General features: G+C 33.2%; 1 protein-coding gene across 6 annotated transcripts in view; it reads right to left on the bottom strand.

Annotated features, from left to right (window-relative positions):
• FAM193A (family with sequence similarity 193 member A) overlaps positions 1-17,257 on the bottom strand; it is a 245,035-nt gene that overhangs the window by 98,002 nt on the left and 129,776 nt on the right. The gene's annotated exons all lie outside the window — the stretch shown is intronic.

Below are 17,257 nucleotides of genomic sequence, written 5' to 3'. Positions count from 1 at the left end.
TTACAATTGGACCAGTTGATACTGCTGTATATATTCCTTCAAAAACATAAAATAGCACACACATAAGACCAAAAAAGGAAAATTAAAAGTAGCTGGAGAAACTGACTTATGTTATCAGTCGTTTCATTAGAGATAAAATTATGACTAAATGGCTAAAATGAAGTTTCTCAGTCAGGATATTTCTCACAAAGTAGTGCAAATGAGGTGAAAAATTAAATATAGACATGTAAGTTCAACAAAGTATTTCCAAGGAGTGTATGAAATATCTTAAGTGAAGTTTGAATGAAATGCAGGTTTTTCTACTGATATCATCTGTTCATACTTATATTTTTAAAGAAAAAAAAATAGTGTTCCAGAATACTGGAATACTTAGTGAAATTCAGAACAATGAGAATTAAACCAGCTTAAACATTCATACTAGAAAATTTAGTGTACATAACATAAGAAACAGAAATAAGTCAAGAATGATCTACCTATTAAGAAGATGTTAAGTAAAACAATAAAAAGGAAGAAATTATGTTGGCGTTGCATTTGGGGAATTCTACAGCATATTTAATGATATTATACTACCTACTATGGCAAAAGCTTTGATGTTCAGTATAGTGGTAAATCAAGGAACAAACACAAAAGAAATAAAATTACTCAAGACAGGTAGGAAGTAAAAATTCTTGCAACACAGAAAAGAGTGGCTATGAATAGATAATTTTATTAGCTAAAAACAGTATCAAATGCAAAAGAAAAAAGGGGCAAATGAAGACTCTCAGAGGAAAACATTTGAAGGAATACTAAAAAAAAAGAAAAAATGAAAACAGGCAAATACAAAAATGATTCTATTGCAATAAATACAATAGGATAAAAGAAGTGAAAAAAAATCATAAAGAACAAGATTGTAAAAGTTATACTCCAGAAAGGAGAAAGATTATATGGCAAGAATCTCCAGAATTGTTTAGAATCACATTAGCAATACACACAGATCTGACACAATTTATGACTGAGAATATTATTATTTAAAGAAGAATTCAAGACTATAGTTGTGAAAATCAACAATGTAGAAAAGAAAATACAGTGATCCCTCACCTATCATGCAAATTATGTTCCAGATACCCCCATAGTGAGAGGTGAAAATTCGTGAAGTAGCAGGAGAGCAAACAGACCAATGACAGTCACTGAGTCAATCAGCACACAGGATACACCAACAAAGGGCTGGTGAGTGACATCTATGGGTCCCCAGTAGTTGGTTCTACCCCCAACCCCAGTCATCTGTCTCAAGTTAGCTTTCCAGAGGGGGTCAGAAGGTGTGATCTGAAGCTAATAGGAAGGAATCGACCAGCCACCCAGCAAGAAAGGGGCAGTCAAGGAGGCCAAGCCTCTCTGTCTCCTGGCTAGCTAGGCACAATAGAGAAGGGCCCCTCTGTCCCTGTGCCCCATTTATAGGGTCTTGCCCAGCATCCCCAGTGTCCTCTCAAGTGTCCTGTCAATATTGTGCATGTGTCTTCAAGAACTCATTGGCTTCTGTTCCTGCCACCCTGCTCTGGCCTACTCTCTCCTCTTCATTTGGTATGGCATCCCGGTGTACCAGGTCCTGCCCACTCCAGCTTCTCTGCTCCCAACACTCCTGCCCACTCATATTCTGGCATAGTCCTGACTCCCCCAGGCTCCAACCCCCACACCTGTTCCTTTCTCCTCTTCTCCCTCTGTGGGCAGCCTCCCAGATTGGGCAAGTCCCTGCTAGGATCCCTCCACCCTGGTTGTGTTTGCACAGGCCTCTTTATTCCTCATGGTGAATGGATGTCTTGAGCCCTAGCTTCCTCCTCTCCTACCACAAATATGGGGATGGGGTGGGGTGTTGAACTCCAGGTGCTAGGGTTACAGGCCTCGGTCCTCTAGTCAGTGTTTTCTATAATGAGATCCCCTTCCTGCCCCCATCCCAGAAGTTTGGACAGAAAGATGTTCTCCCTTATTAGCCCTCCTGTGCCACCAGGTCCTATTACTCAGTCCTGTTGTCCAAAAGCACCTTGCCTGGGCTCAGTTGCTCTCTTGGTTGGGTTGTGGGTAGTGAGGAAGTTGCTGTTGGATTTTCTTACCAAAAAAAGAAAAATCTCCGTGATATAGCAAAAACTCTGCAATACAGAATTATATATATGCATATATATGTATGTGTATATATATATATTAAAATGGTGATACAATGAAGCTATAATAAGTGAACCACAATATAGTGAGGGGCAAATGTATATCAAGGAACCTAGTAGACTCTCATAGGAAATGTTGTGATAGAAAAACAAAGAAAAATAAAGAAATGTAAAACAAAGGCATAATTTCAATTCCTACAAACTCAATGATAGATCTAAAGTTTTAGATTCAAAGCATTATTGGTCCCCCAGAAAAAAATTCCAAGCATTAAAAGGCCTAAATTCATATTTCTGGAAACCATTCAACAAAGATAGCTAGAAGCACAGGAAATACAACAACCCAAAGCTTAAACTCACCTAGAAATCTAAAGGAGGAAGCAACTTATTTCAAAAAAAAAAGCACTAACTCAAAATAAGCAATGATGAAAAATGGAAGGCCTGGAACGTGATATATAAGGGATCCTTATTATCTGAATTTCTTTCCTAATGAAATATTGAGATTGTATTTTGATCTGGTTTCTACCTCTGATTTTACTGATGTCAAGAACTCCAAACCAAGTAATTACTACCCATGTCAAACAGCAATTCTACTGTAGCTTACTGTTTTTAAGATATCTAGGGCACTGAGATGTCAAATTATTTGTATAGAATCAAAATCAATTAAGGAAGGACCTAGAAGGGTTTTCCTGATTGTTAGCTGGTTCTCTATCCATGCAAGAATGCAAATTCAAGAATGTAGTGGCTTGTAAATATTAGTCACCACATTATTCAATCATCCTTCTGCACTTAATATGAATACCATTGTCTGTTATCACTACCACCACATCTCTACAACCGTACCAACCAATGTCTTTGTCATTCACTGATTGTGAGTAAGGTTTCAAAGCAGAATGATTAAAAAAGATTATCCCTACTCCTCACAGAACTGAGGAGAGAGGGAAAGAGAAAAAGGAAGAGGGAGAGAGACAGACAGACAAACAGAGTTGGAGATCAATACGATCTTAGATAATCTAGGAATGACACACATCTGGACAAAACTGAATAGGAATAGAAATATCTTTTTTTTTTTCCTGCAGTGCATGATATATTGACAAGAATTGACTATATATTAGGATACAGCTTTATAGTTAAATACATAAAAGCAGAAATATTAAATGTATCCCCTTCAGATCAGAATATTAAAAAAAAACTATATGTAATAAATGACCAAGGAAACACACAATAGAAACCAAATGGAGACTAAATAATTTATTCTTAAAAAATAATTTGGTTAGGGAACAAGTCACAGAAACAAATAATATTATTAAAGAAAACGATAATAATGAAACCTATGAGATATAGCAAAAGCAATAATTATAGGAAATTTTTTTTCTAAATGCTTATAACAATAAAATAGAGAAATGACGAATCAATAAAAGGAGTATAAAATTAAAAGTACCAAATTGGAAATCTTCAAAATAAAATAAAATTAAGAAAATTAAATGCAAAAAATTGAATTAAAAAAACTAAGAGTTGGCTTTATGAAGAAATCAACAAAACAGACAAACCATTGGTAAATATGATTTTAAAAAGAGAGAAGAAAAACAAATAACCAGCATTAAAAATGAAAAGGGTGAAATTTGCCATAAATGAATATGAAATCAAAGCAATTATTAGGAGTTACTTTGTCCACTGATACAACAAATTTAACGACTTAAATGAAATGAATACTTTAAAAAACATAAATTGCCTACACTAATAGAGGAAGAATAAGAATATCTAAATAAATTTATTATTGGAAAAAAGAGGTCATAAGTGAACTTTCTAAGAAAAAAGCATTAAGACCAGAAGGATTTACAAGTGAATTCTACCAAACATTTAAAGAATAACTAATCCAATTATTATATATTTTTCTGGAAAATTGGCAAAGAAGTCCTACCAAATTCCTTTTATGACACAAATATGGTGCTGATATCTAAACCAGGAAGAGTAAAACAGAAAAAGAAAACTATCAATTTCCCTAATGACTACTGATGCAAAAATTTAAAATAATAGCAAGTGATATATCCCAAGGATATTCACTATGCTCAGTTGGTATTTATTTATACCAATGCAAGGCTGTTTGAAAAACTATCAAGAATAACTGATCAAATCAACATATGATCATAGCAAGAGAAAAACCAACAGATATCATATGGTTAACTGAATAGATACAAAAAAAGCTTTTAACAAAACACAACATCCATTACTATTAAAAGGCACTAGAGAGCATAGAAATAAATGGAACTTTCCTTAAAATGACTATTATCTAATAAAAACCATCAATAAGCAGGAGCAGCTGGGTGGCTCAGTGGATTGAGAGCCAGGCCTAGAGACAGGAGATCCTAGGTTCAAATCTGGTCTCTGACACTTTTTAGCTGTGTGACCCTGGGCAACTCACTTAACCCCCATTGCCTAGCCCTTACCTCTCTTCTGCCTTGAAGCCAATACACAGTATTGACTCCAAGACGGAAGATAAGGATTAAAAAAACAAACAAACAAACAAAAACATCAATAAGCATTACCTATAGTAAGGACAAACTAGAAGACCTCTCAATAAGAGTAGGAGTGAAGCAAGGATGCCCATTATCACCACTATTATTCAATACTGTACTAGAAATGCTAGCTATAGCAATAAGAGTAGAAGAAGAAATAGAAGGAATTGGGAGTAGGAGGAGAAGAAACAAAATTATCAGTCTTCACAGATGATATGATGGTATACTTATGAATGCTAGAGAATCAACTAAAATTAGTTGAAATAATACTAATCAAATTTGCAAAATAAAAAATAAACCCACATAAATCATATGCATTTCTATATATTACCAACAAAGTCCAGCAGGAAGAGAGAAAAAAATAAATTCCATTTAAATAAATGACAGTTAATATATAATGCCTGCCATGATAAACTCAGGAACTGTATGAACTTAATTACAAAACACTTTTCACAAAAGTCATATCTACACAATAGGTAAGATATTAATTGCTCGTGGGTAGGTTGAGCAAATATAATAAAAAAGACAATTCTTCCTAAACTAATCTATTTATTTGATGCTATACAAATCAAACTACCCAGAAATTATTTAATAATAAAATTTACCTGTAGGACAAAAGGTCAAGAATATCAAGGGAATTAATTTTAAAAATTGTGAAGGAAGGTGACCAAGGAATGCCAGATTTTAAATTGTATTACAAAATAGTACTCATCAAAACAATCTGGTACTGGCTAAGAAATAGAAGGGTGGGTGAGTGGAATAGATTAGGTACACAAAACCTAGTAATAAATGGCCAGAGTACTTTATGTTTGATAAATGAAAAGATCCAAGCTTTTAGGACAAGAACTCCCTACTTCATGAAAACTTTTGGGAAAATTGGAAAATGTTATGGCAGAGACCAGGAACAGATCAGCATTCCAGTATCCCATATCAATATAAGGTCAACATGGAACCCTGCCCAAAGGTTTCTAAAACTATGCGTACTCTTTGATCAATCAATACTGTTCCTAGGTCTATATTTCAAAGAGATAAAAAAAAAAGGAGAGAAAGAGAGAGAGAGAAAGTACCTATTTGTACCAAAATATTTCTTGCAGCTCTCTTTTTGTGGTAGCAAAGAATTGGAAATTGGTGAATGGCTGAACAAGCTGTGATATATGGAATGTCACTATAAAATTGACAAACAGGAAGACTTCTGTGGAAAGACTTAAATGAACTGATGGAAAGTGAGCAGAACCAGAAGAATACTGTACACAGTGACAGCAATATTCATTTTGGATTAGCAATTGTAAATGACCCAGTTGTTTCTCAGCAATGCAGTGAACAAAGACAATCCCCAAGACTCATGATGAAAAATGTAATCTGCCGTCTGAGATCTTTCTCAGATGGATGGAGTCTAAATGCAGATTAAAACATACTATATTTCATGTTCTATTTTTTCCTCTCCTTTTTAAAAAAATCGAAGATCTCTTCCAAAGTTGGTTTTCATTATTGTACCTGTGACATCTGTATCAGATTGCTTCTTGTCTTGGGGAGAGTGAGATTTGGAAAGCAAAACCTTTAAAAAACCAATATTAAAATTTTTTTTACTGTAATCAGGGAAAAAGAAGACATTATTTAAAAATATTGAGGACTTGTGGGAAGGAAAAAAAAGAACACATAGTAAACATCTGAAGTGGGGATAAGTTAGAAGTTTTCCCCATGAGACTGGGCATGAAACAAGGATGCTACTTATTATTACCAATATTTTTTAACATTATATTACAAATGCTAGCAATAGCAACAAGAGAAGAAAAAAAAGGGAAGTAATCAGAATGCGCAAAAAGATCATAAAACTTCTCTTTTTTGTATATGATATGGTAGACTTAAAATCCTAGAGATTCAATCAAAAATTTAGTCAAAACTATTAATAATTTAAGCAAAGTACCAGGATATAAAATAAACCTGCATAAATTATCAGCATTTCTATTTATCACCAACAATGTCCTGCAAAGAGATTAAGAGATAACCTATTTATTCATTCATTCATTCATTTATTTGTTTGTTTTTTTTAAGCCCTTACCTTCCATCTTGGAATCAATACTGTGTATTGGCTCCAAGGCAGAAGAGTGGTAAGGACTAGGCAATGGGGGTCAAGTGACTTGCCCAGGGTCACAGTGCTGGGAAGTTTCTGAGGCCAGATTTGAACCTAGGACCTCCTGTAACTAGGCCTGGCTATCAATCTACTGAGCTGCCACTGAGATAACCTACTTAAACTAAACAGACAGAATACCAAGAAACATATCTGCAAAACCAAATTCAATCTAAAGAATTTAATAATAAAAAACTTCTTACATAGTCAGATTTAAATAAGTGGAAAGATATTGTTTATAGACGGGCACAGTCAATATGATAAAAGTGACAAACCTATGTAATCGACTTATTTAATGCCATCCCAATTATCAAAATATCATTTTAAGGAACTAGAAAAAATAATAAAATTTGTTTTGAAAAACAAAAGGTCAAGAATATGAAGGAATGAATGGGGACAAAAGTAAAAGAAGTTGGTCTAGCAATACCAGATTTTGAACTGTATTATAAAGCAGTAACGTGGTGCTGACTAAGAAACAGATCAGTAGAATAGAACAGACAACAAACAGTAAAAGATTATAGTAATCTTATATTTGACAAAAGAAAAGATTCAAGTTTTTGGAATAAGAATTCATTATTTGGTAAAAATTGTTGGGAAAACTAGAAAGCAATCTTGCAGAAACTAGGTATCTCACACAATTACAAAGCTAAAAATGAATATATGACCCAGGCATAAAATGACATATCGTAAGCAAATTAGAACAGAGAAAATATTACCTATCAGATTTATGAATAGAAGAAATTATAGACAGAAAGCACTTGTGAGATGTAAAATGGATAATTCTGAATACATTAAATTGAGGAAAAAAATTTATAGACATTCTCAGATGATAAGAAGGAAATTTAATTAAGTAGCTTCTCATTTGTATTAGCTTATGAATCCCTTTAGTTTGATACTTTGAAGCCATGTGATTTATATTAAGAATATAGTTTCAGGTAAGGGTGTGTATGTTACCAGTTTAATAATGTAGACCTAGGGTAGTAATCAAGTAATATTCTTAAGTGTGTATGTTACTACATTAATCCCAAGTATGTAAATTATAGTATTCTTTATATTATATTGATTCATGTAAGAGATCCAGGGTCTTTGTTAATAATAATACTAATAATAAAAATTTGGCAGTGGAAAAACTGAATGCAAGAAGCCCCAGGTCAAAGTGATCTGTCCATGCATAACCTATAAGTTCCTGTTACTTATGTTAAAAATGACTTCCTGGTTACTCTATAAATTCTACCTTTTGCCTTTAAAAACCTGTCAATGATAACTTATCAGACTCATATCATTTTTTTCTTTTGAAGTTGCTTTACTTTATTTAGAATTATTTTTTCATGGTAACATGATTCATGATTCCTCACCCACCTTCCCCGAGTTCAAAACCTATTTCCATGTTATTCGTATTTGCAGTAGACTAATCTTTTAACATTAAAACTCTAATCATATCCCCATAGAACCACATGATCAATCATATGTTTTTCTTCTGTGTTTCTACTCCTACAGTTCTTTCTCTGGATGTGGATAACATTCTTTCTCATAAGTTCCTCTGGATTGTCCTTGAATCATTGTATTGCTGCTAGTAGTAAAGTCCATTACATTGGATAGTTCCACAATGTTTCACTTTCTGTGTACAATGTTTGCTCTGCACCAATTCCTAGAGGTCTTTCCAGTTCACACAGAATTACTCCAGTTCATCATTCCTTTGATTACAATAGTATTCCATCACCATCAGATACCACAATTTGTTCAGTCATTTCCCAATTGATGGATACCCCTTTCTTTTCGAATTTTTTTTTTTTGCTATCACAAAGAATGTGGGTATATTTATTTTTGTACAAGTCTTTTTCCTTATTATCTCTCTAGGGTACAAAACCAGCAGTAGTATGGCTGGGTCAAAGGGCAGGAAGTTTTTTAAAGCCCTTTGGACATAATTCCAAATTGCCCTCTAGAATGGCTGGAACAATTTACAACTCTACTAGCAGTGTATTAGTGTCCCAATTTTGCCACACCTCCTCCAAAATTTATTGCTTTCTTTTGCTGTCATATTAACCAATCTGCTAGGTGTGAGGTGGTACCTCAGAATTGTTTTGATTTGCATTTCTCTAATAAGAAGGAATTTAGAACACTTTTTCATGTGCTTATGGATAGATTTGATTTCATTCTGTGAAAAATGACCATTCATGTCTCTTGAGGGTGTCAGATTTTACATGGGGGTGTTTGTAGACCTCTGACTTGTTTGCCTTACCCATCAAATAGTCAGATTTGGCTCTGTATTCAAAGTACTCAAAGAGTTCTTTGCCCAATCTTGTTCATTCAATGGGGGTCTTATATCTAAAATATATACAAAACTTTATCAAATATGCAAATATGAGCCATTCCCTGGTGGTCCAGAGACATTAACAGTTTTTGGATGAAGAAATCAAAGCTATAAGGATATGAAGAAATGCTCTAAATCATTACTGATTAGAGAAATGCAATTCAAAGTAATTCTGAGATATCTCACACTTATCAGATGACAAAAAAGTAAAATGACAAATATTGTAGGGAATGTGGGAAAAAAGAGGACAATAATGTACTGTTGGTAGAACTATGAACTGATCCAATCATTCTGGAAAGAAACCTGGAATTATGTTCAAAGAGTTATAAACAGCACTATTAGGTTTATTTCCTAAGTGATCAAGGAAAATAGAAAATATATTATATGCATTAAAATATATAAAAAGCAGAAGTCTTTTTGGTGGCAAAGAACTAGAAATTGGAGTGATACCCATCAATCAGGGAATGGCTAAACAAGCTATGCCATATGATTGTGGTGGGAAACTACTGCACTATAAGAAATGATGAGCAGATTAATTTCGGAAAAACATGAAATTATAGGAAGCGAAATGAGCAGAAGAACCAAAGGAACATTATATACAGTAACAGAAATATTGTTTGAAAAATGACTTGTGTATGTCCACCTCCAGAGAAAGAACTGACAAACAGAAATAAAATAAAAAGATAAATGTATATATAAAATTTACATCAATTAATGCCTTTTCTAATGGTGGTAAAAGAGAAAGACATGTAATAAAGTGGGCATTTAAATGTAACAAAAAAAAACCCTTTAAAAAAAAAAGACTAGGAAAATTTATGCAACCTTTAAATATTTTTGCATAAATGTCCCTATTTACAATTCTGCAAGGAATTTAAAGCTGAAGTAAATTAAAATGTTATTGTTTCATGCTATCCCAAGAAAACACTTGATTTCCTTTGTTGTTTTTTTTTATATTTGCAATTATAACCTAAATCTTGTTACATACAGTAAAATAAAATACCAAATCTGATGGCATGTAAACTTCTTGAGGACGATGACCTCTTCATTTTCTTCTTTGTAACTTGGTGCTGTTCATTGCCATTTTGTTTTATTATTATTTTTTTTAAAACGCTTACCTTTCATCTTAGAGTCAATATTGGCTCCAAGGCAGAAGGGTGGTAAGAGTTAGGCAATGGGAGTTTAAGTGACTTGCCCAGGGTCACACAGATAAGCAGTGTCTGAGACCAGATTTGAACCTTGAACCTCCTGTCTCTAGGCCTGGCTCTCAGTCCACTGAGCCACCCATTTCATGGGGATTCATAGAACATATTCAGTAACTGAATATTTAATAAAATTTATATATTTATAATTTCTACATTCATTTTTCAACATGAAGTCACAAACTTTCATTTTTCACTATAGACTATGAAACTTTTCAACATTTCATGAGGATTCGCTTAATTTAATTTTGCAGTTACTTTGAGTGAGACTTCCCTCCCAGACTTTTAAATTGCTCTAAGAAAAGAATATTGATTTAAAAAAATTTTACATTCTTTAACCTTAATGAAACTATTATCCCACTACTGCTTAACCATAGTGACAGCCTTCCAACTCCCTTCTCCTGCATTCATAAAGATATCTTCTACTTAGAATGTCTTTTTCAAGAACTGCCTGGTCCATTTTGTGGTCCAAGTTCAAAAGTCATCTTTTTCAAAAATAAGTCACTCACAATTACAGAAGAGCATGAAATTTACAGATCATCTTTGAGGGACTAGAGGAAGTAAACTGCTAAATAATCAACACATATTCCAACAAAAATGATTATAGGAAGGGAAAATGTGAAATCAAACATTATATCCTATCATAAAGTCTAGGTTTCAGAATATCAGCATAGTCCAATTATGACCATTGTTTATCCCTACATTTATTTAGTTCTTCCTTAACTTAGATGATCATTTAATTATAATTAACTTTATACCCTGTGTCTTATAGATTGGTTACCAAAGTGATAAAATAGTATGATAGGCAGGATCTCTAATTTTGATTGCAGCTCTAAATTTTCTGATCTTGAGATCTGGATCACAGGCTCAGTTGTTGCCAGCCATCTGAAACAAAGTCGTTTTCCTTGAGGGACAACTTGAGGTATTGGAGAACATGCAAATATAGCCAAGAAATCCTGCACTGAAATTCAACCAAGACAAATCATAGAACCTTCCCAAGTCTGAGTTTCCTCACCTATAAAACAGGGATTATAATGAAAATATCTATATGAAAAATGATAAAAACATCTATATGAAGAGTGAAAAATGACTCAAAAATCACATATATGATTATAATTTAAATATTAACACTCAAAAAGTGATGCCACAAAATTATAAAAAATATGCATTTCTAAAAAAAATAGAAATATGAGAAGATATTCTTCCACATCTTTGTAGAACTGAGAATTCCTTCAAGGAGGTACATTGTGAATATTTGTAGATTTTTTCAAAATAGTGGTCAGCTGTGCTAAATGTTTTCCTTTTTGTCTCATTAAAATATTGTTCCATGTGATAACTCTTTGGGAAGGGAAGGTGAAGGATATGGAGGGAAATTTTGGTGATATAAAAACCAAGAATCAATGAAATTTTATTTATAAAAACATCTCTGCTTTTACTAATCCCATGTATTCTTTTTGTGCAAAAGCTTTTTAATTCTGAGTAAAATTGACTTATCTTTGATAAGTTATCCCAAATTTTTTATTGCTTAGAGAAAAATCATTTTCAAAAAGTCTGAAAGATACTTCTTTAAAAAAAAAAGTGATCTGATCTTTTAAATTTAGGTCATGCATGCACTTGGAGCTGACTGGTATTTAGTATAAATTACTGGCAATTTATGATAAATGATGGAATCCTTACTTGAGGGGCTTAAGTTCTGGGTTTTGCTCAAAACTAGATTGCTGTGTTCAACTGCAGCTATCTTGGCTTGCCTACTCTGTTCTAGTCACCAATCAATAATCAACATTAATTAAGCACCTACAATGTGCCAGGTACTGTGCTAAATTCTGGGGATTAAAAAAAAAGGAAATAAGAAAAAAGGTCAGTCTGTCTTCAAGGAGCTTACAAATCTAGTGACTGAAAAAATACCTATACATTTTTTTTAAACCCTTTCCTTCTGTCTTGGAATCAATACTGTGTATTGGCTCCAAGGCAAAAGAGTGGTAAAGGGTAGGCAATGGGGGGTCAAGTGACTTGCCCAGGGTCACACAGTTGGGAAGCGTCTGAGGCCAAATTTGAACCTAGGACCTCCCGTCTTTAGACCTGGCTCTCAATCCACTGAGACACCCAGCTGTGCCCCCCTATACTTTTTTTAAGACTAGTATAAATTAGTTTTTTCAAATACTACTTTACAATATAGTATATAAACTAATAATTCTTTCATTATTGATTTTTTTAAAACCCTATTTTCCTTAAGATTGAAGATATCCTTTTCCTTCGAATGATTTCTGGCATGCTGTCTAATTCTATATTAATTATCCTTGAGAATTTTAGTATTTCACAAAAATCGGTGAATTTAGATATTGATTTTTAATGTTAGGGAATCATAATAATATATCTTGAACTAATTTGGCTGGAACATGCATTTAGCTAGAATATCACACACACACACACAAAGTTGGTTTTTGCTCTAGATTGTGTGTTCCTATAATTATGGAACATGAAGCAAAAGGATATGATATTATAGAAAATATATTAACATCAGTACAGCTAACTAAAATATAAAGTTAACAACATTTTCAATTACCAACCTCTTCTTTTTCTAAATTTTTTTAAAATTAAAAAAGATTTTAATGAAAAAATTTTAAAGTTAATACATAAGGACATGAAAATCAGCCAATGGAGAAACAGAATGTAGAAAAATATTGTCAAATATGCCTTTTATTCACTGAAAAGTAAATTTGAATTAATTTATTCTTTTTATTATTATTTTTATAAACCCATACCTTCTGTCTTGGAATCAATACAAAATGTATTGATTCCAAGACAGAAGAGTGATAAGGGCTAGGCAATGGAGGTCAAGTGACTTGCCCAGGGTCACACAGCTGGGAAGTGTCTGGAAGTGCCACATTTGAACCTAGGATCTCCCCTGTCTCTAGGCCTGGCTCTCAATCCACTGAGCTACCCAGCAGGCCCCTAAATTTAAATTTATAGCTAAGAAGCATTTTGTTTCCCTAATAAGTACTCAGTTTCAATGATTACTTTGTGATTTTGAGAGTTAACTTTTGATGAGTTATCTTTGCTCATGTGCTTACTCATTTAAAATTTTATTTCTACAAGTATGTATTATGGCTCCTTTCTAAGGCCTTCTTTAACAAAGAAAACTAAAATCCTCATTGAAAATATGCATAGTCTAGCAAAACATTTCAACAATGTCTGGATCCAAAAATTTATGTACAGCACTGAAAATTGATTTAGATAGTATTATGTTTTTTTTAACTGTTTTGGTTCAAACCAGCCATATATAGTCAGCATTTCTCCATAATTTGCATCTGTATTTTTGCAGAATTGTTAAGATGCTTGGATTCATATAGTTCCTGGGTATATCTTGATAGATTCAGACCTAAATATTTTATTTATAGCTTCTGTAGTTCTTTAAACGGATTTTTTTCTTTATTGGTTTTCCTGCTGGGTTAACATAGAAGCAATATTTATAATTGATGTGGAGTTATTTTACATTCAGAAGCTTTGTTAAATTTATTGTTTCAATTAATTATTGAGTAAATTACGAGGTTTTCTTTTATAAAAAATTAAATCACCTTTAAAAATCAGGAACTTTGTTCCCTTTTTCATTCAGCTCATTCCTTCAATTTCTTTTTCTGGTCTTATTTTTATAGGGAGCATTTCTAGCATCATGTTAAATAGTGATGTTAATGGATATCCTTCATTTCAGATAATATTAAAAAGGCTCTATTTTCCTTTAAATGTTTTTATATTAACATAACTAAATTATATTTAGTCTTCTTCACAAAGAATGAATCTTGATATAAATTTAACATACATATAACCTTTTAACTATATTGTTGTAGTCTATTAGCTAATATTTTATAGAAATTTTTTGCATCTCATTAGATAATAGTCTGCTTTTTTCTTTTTCTGCTTTGTCTCTACTTCTTATAGGTGTCAAGAGAATGGAATGTTTACTAGATTTCACTTATAAATCCTGTTCTTGAACTTTATTCTTAGGGAAGTAATGCAATATTTAATTGCTTTTTCTGATAACCACATTATTAAAATTTATAAAACTTTCTTCTTTCACTAATTTGGATATTTTACATTTTAAAATTTCCTTTTCAATTGCTGTGTCATGTAAAGCCAAATGGAACTGCTCGTTGGCTACGGGAGGGTGGTGGGAGGAAGAGAGGGAAAGAACATGAATCACGTAACCATGGGAAAATATTCTAAATCAATTAATTAAATAAAAATTTTCAAATCAATTGCTGTGAGTTCTTTTCCATTTTTAACATGAAAACTTTGGTTTTCTCTTATTTTCTTAAAATGAGACTAATGAAATGTTTATTTTATTAGGGTTTTGTTTTCACGCCCTCCAAAAATAAAACAACAACAAACATACCTAAGCATTATCAGTTCAATTGATTTTTTCTTCTGTAACTGTTGAAGCATTTATTCATTCAGTTATCTTTAAGCCCTTACCTTCCATCTTGGAATCAATACTGTGTATTGGTTCCAAGGCAGAAGAGTGGTATGGGCTAGACAATGGGGGCCAAGTGACTTGTGTATGGTCACACAGCTGGGAAGTGTCTGAGGCCAAATTTGAACCTAGGACCTCCTGTGTCTCTAGGCCTGACTCTCAATCCACTGAGCTACCCAGCTGCCCCCTTTTAAAGTATTTTTTGATGGTTGCTTTTTGCAAAGATGACATTTATAGTTCAGAAATATTAACTTTGTATTGTTCCCACTGAATAATTGCCAAGCATCTATGTTTCTTATTTTTTAATTAAAATTCTTTTTTTTTATTTTATTTATTTTTATTTTACTTGGTCAATTTTAAACATTATTCCTTGGTTACAAAAATCATATTCTATTCCTCCCCACCTCCCCCCACCCATAGCTGATGCGCAATTCCACAGGGTATTAGATATGTCCTTGAGCAGAACCCATTACCATGTTGTTGATGTTTGCATTAGGACAAGCATCTATGTTTCTGCAAAAATCACATCTAAGTATTCTAAATAATCACTTCTGTCATTTCTTTCTTGCTCACCTTTTGGTTGGATGTTAAAAGGGATTGCTTAGGTTTATCACTAGTGAAATTTTACTAGTTGTTTAATTTTTCTTTTAAGTAATTAGATGTTATACTATTTAGTGGAATGAGTACAATTATATAAAATACTGATGGTAACTAATTATACATGATGCTTTGAAATATAATACAATTTCCTTATTTTAAAAAATTTGGGCCTCTATTTACTGCTGCCTTCTCTGTACTTTAGAACTTCGTTCTAAACAACTTTTCAAGACCCTTTGTGTAAGCTGAAAATTGTGCATAATAACAAACCCAACTACTTAAGAAGTATTTCTTATGTGAACAAAAGTAGGTACTTTATGACTTCCAAGATCCTTTGTGTAAGTTGAAAATCATGCATAATAACAAACTCCATTATTTAATAAATATTTCTTATACTAACATACCTAGGTACTTCATGACTTTTCTAGGCTTATCAGAGCTACCAAGATCACTACTCTTGTACTTTGGGGTCATTATTGATAACTAAATAGAATTAATGGAAGAAAGGGAAGCACTATTTCGACATGGACATGAGTTGTTACAAGTGAGAACTCTGGACAAAGAGTGATGTGGGAGCCAATGTTTGGTGTGAAACAATATAATGACTCTCACTAATGCTTCACAGAGTGAGAATGAGCATGATTAGGCAAACTGCTTATAAGACTTTATGCCACTTGGGGAAATGGTACAGGCAATTAAAATTTTTTTATTTTATGTATTTTTCTTGCCAATTGTGTACACTTGACTTCATGGATTGAGGTCCTACTGTACTTCTGAATTCAGCTGAAGCATAAAAGATTCTATGCCAGATTCTATGAATCTAGTATTTCTCATAAACAACATATTATTGGATTCCTTTTTGTAATCCACTCTGCTTTCCTCTTCCACTTAGTGATCAAGTTCATTCTTTTCACATTTTTGGTTATGATTAATACATTTCCCCCTTCATTCTGCTCTCTTATACTTATCCATCCATCCATCCATCCATTCATCCATTGTAAAAGACATGAATTTTGCCTGGCGATTGGGATCTATAAACGAAATGACTTGAATCCATTCATCTCAGCCCTTTTCTTCATTTTGCCCAGCTCAATGCAAAAAAAAAAAATCTTTTTAAACCCTTATCTTCCACTTTAGAATCACTACTTGTATTGGTTCCAAGGCAGAAGAATGGTAAGGGGATAGGCAATGGGGGTTAAGTGACTTGCCCAGGGTCACACAGTTGGGAAGTGTCTGAGGCCAAATTTGAACCTAGGTCCTCACATCTTCAGACCTGGCTTTCAATCCACTGAGCCACGCCCAGCTGCCTCCTTGATGCCAAGTTTTTACTTTCTTCTTTTCTACTTAATGCTCCCTTAGTGCTCCTCTTTCATATTTAGTTGCTTTGCTTATAACTTACTACCTTACCAATCCTACTTTTCCTTTGTAGAACCTTTTTTTCCTTCTCCACATTCCTATTGCCCTCTTCTATTTTTTTTAATGTGTTTCCATTCTGCCATATTTATTCAGAGTAGGAGGGAGGGGAGGGTAATTAATGGCAATGAAATTCATGAGAATTGAAGAAATCACTAAATGAAGTAGTAGTATACAGAGAAAAGAAAACTCTGAGGCAGAGATTAAATGACCTATTCAGGGTCAAACAGCTAGTATGTATCCAAAGCAGGAAACGAACTGAGGTCTTCTTGACTCAAGGTCCATCACCCTATCAATATCTCTACCTCAAGTGGAATCACCTGCATAGGGATAACTGCACCTATATAACCAGTTGAGGAACATCAAACTTCAATAAGAAGCAGGATATATTAAATTAATTAACCATACTGCCTAGTGAATTAGAGTTGCCCTTGGTGGAATAATGAATAAGTAACACTGAAAAAGTAAGATCCTTTTCTTTATGGATACAGTGTAA

The sequence above is a fragment of the Monodelphis domestica genome, chromosome 6 (assembly GCF_027887165.1).
Source record: "Monodelphis domestica isolate mMonDom1 chromosome 6, mMonDom1.pri, whole genome shotgun sequence".
NCBI classification, from domain to species: domain Eukaryota; kingdom Metazoa; phylum Chordata; class Mammalia; order Didelphimorphia; family Didelphidae; genus Monodelphis; species Monodelphis domestica.
This window is presented reverse-complemented; position numbering and strand designations above follow the sequence as displayed.